The sequence below is a fragment of the Euprymna scolopes genome, chromosome 2, assembly GCF_053919585.1.
Source record: "Euprymna scolopes isolate OS-2025 chromosome 2, ASM5391958v1, whole genome shotgun sequence".
NCBI classification, from domain to species: Eukaryota; Metazoa; Mollusca; class Cephalopoda; order Sepiida; family Sepiolidae; genus Euprymna; species Euprymna scolopes.
The window spans coordinates 30,974,332-30,979,331 of NC_136483.1; the positions used below are offsets into that span (position 1 = coordinate 30,974,332).

Below are 5,000 nucleotides of genomic sequence, written 5' to 3' on the forward strand. Positions count from 1 at the left end.
TGTTAATTGACTTGTTTTACATGAATTAAATGGACTTACTTCACTGTATATTAACAATCTGTGCTATGAAGTAAGTATTGTGTCTGGCTCGTTGGTCTAGGGGTATGATTCTCGCTTTGGGTGCGAGAGGTCCCGTGTTCAAATCCCGGACGGGCCCGATGTCTTACATTTTTCATTATGATCGTAGCAAACCCTATACTTTTGGATGATATTTATAAAGAAACTTTGTTAATTGGCTTGTTTTACATGAATTAAATGGACTTACTTCACTGTATATTAACAATCTGTGCTATGAAGTAAGTATTGTGTCTGGCTCGTTGGTCTAGGGGTATGATTCTCGCTTTGGGTGCGAGAGGTCCCGGGTTAAAATCCCGGACGAGCACGATATCTTACATTTTTCATTATGATCGTAGCAAACCCCATACTTTTTGATGATATTTATAAAGAAACTTTGTTAATTGACTTGTTTTACATGAATTAAATGGACTTACTTCACTGTATATTAACAATCTGTGCTATGAAGTAAGTATTGTGTCTGGCTCGTTGGTCTAGGGGTATGATTCTCGCTTTGGGTGCGAGAGGTCCCGGGTTAAAATCCCGGACGAGCACGATATCTTACATTTTTCATTATGATCGTAGCAAACCCCATACTTTTTGATGATATTTATAAAGAAACTTTGTTAATTGACTTGTTTTACATGAATTAAATGGACTTACTTCACTGTATATTAACAATCTGTGCTATGAAGTAAGTATTGTGTCTGGCTCGTTGGTCTAGGGGTATGATTCTCGCTTTGGGTGCGAGAGGTCCCGTGTTCAAATCCCGGACGGGCCCGATGTCTTACATTTTTCATTATGATCGTAGCAAACCCTATACTTTTGGATGATATTTATAAAGAAACTTTGTTAATTGGCTTGTTTTACATGAATTAAATGGACTTACTTCACTGTATATTAACAATCTGTGCTATGAAGTAAGTATTGTGTCTGGCTCGTTGGTCTAGGGGTATGATTCTCGCTTTGGGTGCGAGAGGTCCCGGGTTAAAATCCCGGACGAGCACGATATCTTACATTTTTCATTATGATCGTAGCAAACCCCATACTTTTTGATGATATTTATAAAGAAACTTTGTTAATTGACTTGTTTTACATGAATTAAATGGACTTACTTCACTGTATATTAACAATCTGTGCTATGAAGTAAGTATTGTGTCTGGCTCGTTGGTCTAGGGGTATGATTCTCGCTTTGGGTGCGAGAGGTCCCGTGTTCAAATCCCGGACGGGCCCGATGTCTTACATTTTTCATTATGATCGTAGCAAACCCTATACTTTTGGATGATATTTATAAAGAAACTTTGTTAATTGGCTTGTTTTACATGAATTAAATGGACTTACTTCACTGTATATTAACAATCTGTGCTATGAAGTAAGTATTGTGTCTGGCTCGTTGGTCTAGGGGTATGATTCTCGCTTTGGGTGCGAGAGGTCCCGGGTTAAAATCCCGGACGAGCACGATATCTTACATTTTTCATTATGATCGTAGCAAACCCCATACTTTTTGATGATATTTATAAAGAAACTTTGTTAATTGACTTGTTTTACATGAATTAAATGGACTTACTTCACTGTATATTAACAATCTGTGCTATGAAGTAAGTATTGTGTCTGGCTCGTTGGTCTAGGGGTATGATTCTCGCTTTGGGTGCGAGAGGTCCCGGGTTAAAATCCCGGACGAGCACGATATCTTACATTTTTCATTATGATCGTAGCAAACCCCATACTTTTTGATGATATTTATAAAGAAACTTTGTTAATTGACTTGTTTTACATGAATTAAATGGACTTACTTCACTGTATATTAACAATCTGTGCTATGAAGTAAGTATTGTGTCTGGCTCGTTGGTCTAGGGGTATGATTCTCGCTTTGGGTGCGAGAGGTCCCGGGTTAAAATCCCGGACGAGCCCGATGTCTTACATTTTTCATTATGATCGTAGGAAACCCCATATTTTTTGATGATATTTATAAAGAGACTTTGTTAATTGACTTGTTTTACATGAATTAAATGGACTTACTTCACTGTATATTAACAATCTGTGCTATGAAGTAAGTATTGTGTCTGGCTCGTTGGTCTAGGGGTATGATTCTCGCTTTGGGTGCGAGAGGTCCCGTGTTCAAATCCCGGACGGGCCCGATGTCTTACATTTTTCATTATGATCGTAGCAAACCCTATACTTTTGGATGATATTTATAAAGAAACTTTGTTAATTGGCTTGTTTTACATGAATTAAATGGACTTACTTCACTGTATATTAACAATCTGTGCTATGAAGTAAGTATTGTGTCTGGCTCGTTGGTCTAGGGGTATGATTCTCGCTTTGGGTGCGAGAGGTCCCGGGTTAAAATCCCGGACGAGCACGATATCTTACATTTTTCATTATGATCGTAGCAAACCCCATACTTTTTGATGATATTTATAAAGAAACTTTGTTAATTGACTTGTTTTACATGAATTAAATGGACTTACTTCACTGTATATTAACAATCTGTGCTATGAAGTAAGTATTGTGTCTGGCTCGTTGGTCTAGGGGTATGATTCTCGCTTTGGGTGCGAGAGGTCCCGGGTTAAAATCCCGGACGAGCACGATATCTTACATTTTTCATTATGATCGTAGCAAACCCCATACTTTTTGATGATATTTATAAAGAAACTTTGTTAATTGACTTGTTTTACATGAATTAAATGGACTTACTTCACTGTATATTAACAATCTGTGCTATGAAGTAAGTATTGTGTCTGGCTCGTTGGTCTAGGGGTATGATTCTCGCTTTGGGTGCGAGAGGTCCCGGGTTAAAATCCCGGACGAGCCCGATGTCTTACATTTTTCATTATGATCGTAGGAAACCCCATATTTTTTGATGATATTTATAAAGAGACTTTGTTAATTGACTTGTTTTACATGAATTAAATGGACTTACTTCACTGTATATTAACAATCTGTGCTATGAAGTAAGTATTGTGTCTGGCTCGTTGGTCTAGGGGTATGATTCTCGCTTTGGGTGCGAGAGGTCCCGTGTTCAAATCCCGGACGGGCCCGATGTCTTACATTTTTCATTATGATCGTAGCAAACCCTATACTTTTGGATGATATTTATAAAGAAACTTTGTTAATTGGCTTGTTTTACATGAATTAAATGGACTTACTTCACTGTATATTAACAATCTGTGCTATGAAGTAAGTATTGTGTCTGGCTCGTTGGTCTAGGGGTATGATTCTCGCTTTGGGTGCGAGAGGTCCCGGGTTAAAATCCCGGACGAGCACGATATCTTACATTTTTCATTATGATCGTAGCAAACCCCATACTTTTTGATGATATTTATAAAGAAACTTTGTTAATTGACTTGTTTTACATGAATTAAATGGACTTACTTCACTGTATATTAACAATCTGTGCTATGAAGTAAGTATTGTGTCTGGCTCGTTGGTCTAGGGGTATGATTCTCGCTTTGGGTGCGAGAGGTCCCGGGTTAAAATCCCGGACGAGCACGATATCTTACATTTTTCATTATGATCGTAGCAAACCCCATACTTTTTGATGATATTTATAAAGAAACTTTGTTAATTGACTTGTTTTACATGAATTAAATGGACTTACTTCACTGTATATTAACAATCTGTGCTATGAAGTAAGTATTGTGTCTGGCTCGTTGGTCTAGGGGTATGATTCTCGCTTTGGGTGCGAGAGGTCCCGTGTTCAAATCCCGGACGGGCCCGATGTCTTACATTTTTCATTATGATCGTAGCAAACCCTATACTTTTGGATGATATTTATAAAGAAACTTTGTTAATTGGCTTGTTTTACATGAATTAAATGGACTTACTTCACTGTATATTAACAATCTGTGCTATGAAGTAAGTATTGTGTCTGGCTCGTTGGTCTAGGGGTATGATTCTCGCTTTGGGTGCGAGAGGTCCCGGGTTAAAATCCCGGACGAGCACGATATCTTACATTTTTCATTATGATCGTAGCAAACCCCATACTTTTTGATGATATTTATAAAGAAACTTTGTTAATTGACTTGTTTTACATGAATTAAATGGACTTACTTCACTGTATATTAACAATCTGTGCTATGAAGTAAGTATTGTGTCTGGCTCGTTGGTCTAGGGGTATGATTCTCGCTTTGGGTGCGAGAGGTCCCGTGTTCAAATCCCGGACGGGCCCGATGTCTTACATTTTTCATTATGATCGTAGCAAACCCTATACTTTTGGATGATATTTATAAAGAAACTTTGTTAATTGGCTTGTTTTACATGAATTAAATGGACTTACTTCACTGTATATTAACAATCTGTGCTATGAAGTAAGTATTGTGTCTGGCTCGTTGGTCTAGGGGTATGATTCTCGCTTTGGGTGCGAGAGGTCCCGGGTTAAAATCCCGGACGAGCACGATATCTTACATTTTTCATTATGATCGTAGCAAACCCCATACTTTTTGATGATATTTATAAAGAAACTTTGTTAATTGACTTGTTTTACATGAATTAAATGGACTTACTTCACTGTATATTAACAATCTGTGCTATGAAGTAAGTATTGTGTCTGGCTCGTTGGTCTAGGGGTATGATTCTCGCTTTGGGTGCGAGAGGTCCCGGGTTAAAATCCCGGACGAGCACGATATCTTACATTTTTCATTATGATCGTAGCAAACCCCATACTTTTTGATGATATTTATAAAGAAACTTTGTTAATTGACTTGTTTTACATGAATTAAATGGACTTACTTCACTGTATATTAACAATCTGTGCTATGAAGTAAGTATTGTGTCTGGCTCGTTGGTCTAGGGGTATGATTCTCGCTTTGGGTGCGAGAGGTCCCGGGTTAAAATCCCGGACGAGCACGATATCTTACATTTTTCATTATGATCGTAGCAAACCCCATACTTTTTGATGATATTTATAAAGAAACTTTGTTAATTGACTTGTTTTACATGAATTA

The 5,000-nt window shown here is 37.7% G+C and overlaps 22 non-coding genes across 22 annotated transcripts; all 22 read left to right on the forward strand.

The window, feature by feature from the left end:
• The first annotated feature begins 85 nt into the window (after positions 1-85).
• Trnap-ugg (transfer RNA proline (anticodon UGG)) lies at positions 86-157 on the forward strand. The gene has a single exon. It is a non-coding gene; the product is annotated as a tRNA-Pro (tRNA).
• A 154-nt stretch (positions 158-311) lies between these two features.
• On the forward strand, positions 312-384 carry Trnap-ugg (transfer RNA proline (anticodon UGG)). The gene has a single exon. It is a non-coding gene; the product is annotated as a tRNA-Pro (tRNA).
• A 153-nt stretch (positions 385-537) lies between these two features.
• Trnap-ugg (transfer RNA proline (anticodon UGG)) lies at positions 538-610 on the forward strand. The gene has a single exon. It is a non-coding gene; the product is annotated as a tRNA-Pro (tRNA).
• A 153-nt stretch (positions 611-763) lies between these two features.
• On the forward strand, positions 764-835 carry Trnap-ugg (transfer RNA proline (anticodon UGG)). The gene has a single exon. It is a non-coding gene; the product is annotated as a tRNA-Pro (tRNA).
• Positions 836-989: 154 nt separating this feature from the next.
• Trnap-ugg (transfer RNA proline (anticodon UGG)) lies at positions 990-1,062 on the forward strand. The gene has a single exon. It is a non-coding gene; the product is annotated as a tRNA-Pro (tRNA).
• A 153-nt stretch (positions 1,063-1,215) lies between these two features.
• Positions 1,216-1,287, forward strand: Trnap-ugg (transfer RNA proline (anticodon UGG)). The gene has a single exon. It is a non-coding gene; the product is annotated as a tRNA-Pro (tRNA).
• A 154-nt stretch (positions 1,288-1,441) lies between these two features.
• On the forward strand, positions 1,442-1,514 carry Trnap-ugg (transfer RNA proline (anticodon UGG)). The gene has a single exon. It is a non-coding gene; the product is annotated as a tRNA-Pro (tRNA).
• A 153-nt stretch (positions 1,515-1,667) lies between these two features.
• Trnap-ugg (transfer RNA proline (anticodon UGG)) lies at positions 1,668-1,740 on the forward strand. Its single transcript has one exon. It is a non-coding gene; the product is annotated as a tRNA-Pro (tRNA).
• Positions 1,741-1,893: 153 nt separating this feature from the next.
• On the forward strand, positions 1,894-1,965 carry Trnap-ugg (transfer RNA proline (anticodon UGG)). The gene has a single exon. It is a non-coding gene; the product is annotated as a tRNA-Pro (tRNA).
• A 154-nt stretch (positions 1,966-2,119) lies between these two features.
• On the forward strand, positions 2,120-2,191 carry Trnap-ugg (transfer RNA proline (anticodon UGG)). The gene has a single exon. It is a non-coding gene; the product is annotated as a tRNA-Pro (tRNA).
• Positions 2,192-2,345: 154 nt separating this feature from the next.
• Positions 2,346-2,418, forward strand: Trnap-ugg (transfer RNA proline (anticodon UGG)). The gene has a single exon. It is a non-coding gene; the product is annotated as a tRNA-Pro (tRNA).
• A 153-nt stretch (positions 2,419-2,571) lies between these two features.
• Trnap-ugg (transfer RNA proline (anticodon UGG)) lies at positions 2,572-2,644 on the forward strand. Its single transcript has one exon. It is a non-coding gene; the product is annotated as a tRNA-Pro (tRNA).
• A 153-nt stretch (positions 2,645-2,797) lies between these two features.
• Positions 2,798-2,869, forward strand: Trnap-ugg (transfer RNA proline (anticodon UGG)). The gene has a single exon. It is a non-coding gene; the product is annotated as a tRNA-Pro (tRNA).
• Positions 2,870-3,023: 154 nt separating this feature from the next.
• Trnap-ugg (transfer RNA proline (anticodon UGG)) lies at positions 3,024-3,095 on the forward strand. Its single transcript has one exon. It is a non-coding gene; the product is annotated as a tRNA-Pro (tRNA).
• Positions 3,096-3,249: 154 nt separating this feature from the next.
• On the forward strand, positions 3,250-3,322 carry Trnap-ugg (transfer RNA proline (anticodon UGG)). The gene has a single exon. It is a non-coding gene; the product is annotated as a tRNA-Pro (tRNA).
• Positions 3,323-3,475: 153 nt separating this feature from the next.
• On the forward strand, positions 3,476-3,548 carry Trnap-ugg (transfer RNA proline (anticodon UGG)). Its single transcript has one exon. It is a non-coding gene; the product is annotated as a tRNA-Pro (tRNA).
• Positions 3,549-3,701: 153 nt separating this feature from the next.
• Trnap-ugg (transfer RNA proline (anticodon UGG)) lies at positions 3,702-3,773 on the forward strand. The gene has a single exon. It is a non-coding gene; the product is annotated as a tRNA-Pro (tRNA).
• A 154-nt stretch (positions 3,774-3,927) lies between these two features.
• Positions 3,928-4,000, forward strand: Trnap-ugg (transfer RNA proline (anticodon UGG)). Its single transcript has one exon. It is a non-coding gene; the product is annotated as a tRNA-Pro (tRNA).
• A 153-nt stretch (positions 4,001-4,153) lies between these two features.
• Trnap-ugg (transfer RNA proline (anticodon UGG)) lies at positions 4,154-4,225 on the forward strand. Its single transcript has one exon. It is a non-coding gene; the product is annotated as a tRNA-Pro (tRNA).
• Positions 4,226-4,379: 154 nt separating this feature from the next.
• Trnap-ugg (transfer RNA proline (anticodon UGG)) lies at positions 4,380-4,452 on the forward strand. Its single transcript has one exon. It is a non-coding gene; the product is annotated as a tRNA-Pro (tRNA).
• A 153-nt stretch (positions 4,453-4,605) lies between these two features.
• Trnap-ugg (transfer RNA proline (anticodon UGG)) lies at positions 4,606-4,678 on the forward strand. Its single transcript has one exon. It is a non-coding gene; the product is annotated as a tRNA-Pro (tRNA).
• Positions 4,679-4,831: 153 nt separating this feature from the next.
• Positions 4,832-4,904, forward strand: Trnap-ugg (transfer RNA proline (anticodon UGG)). Its single transcript has one exon. It is a non-coding gene; the product is annotated as a tRNA-Pro (tRNA).
• Positions 4,905-5,000: the final 96 nt, after the last annotated feature.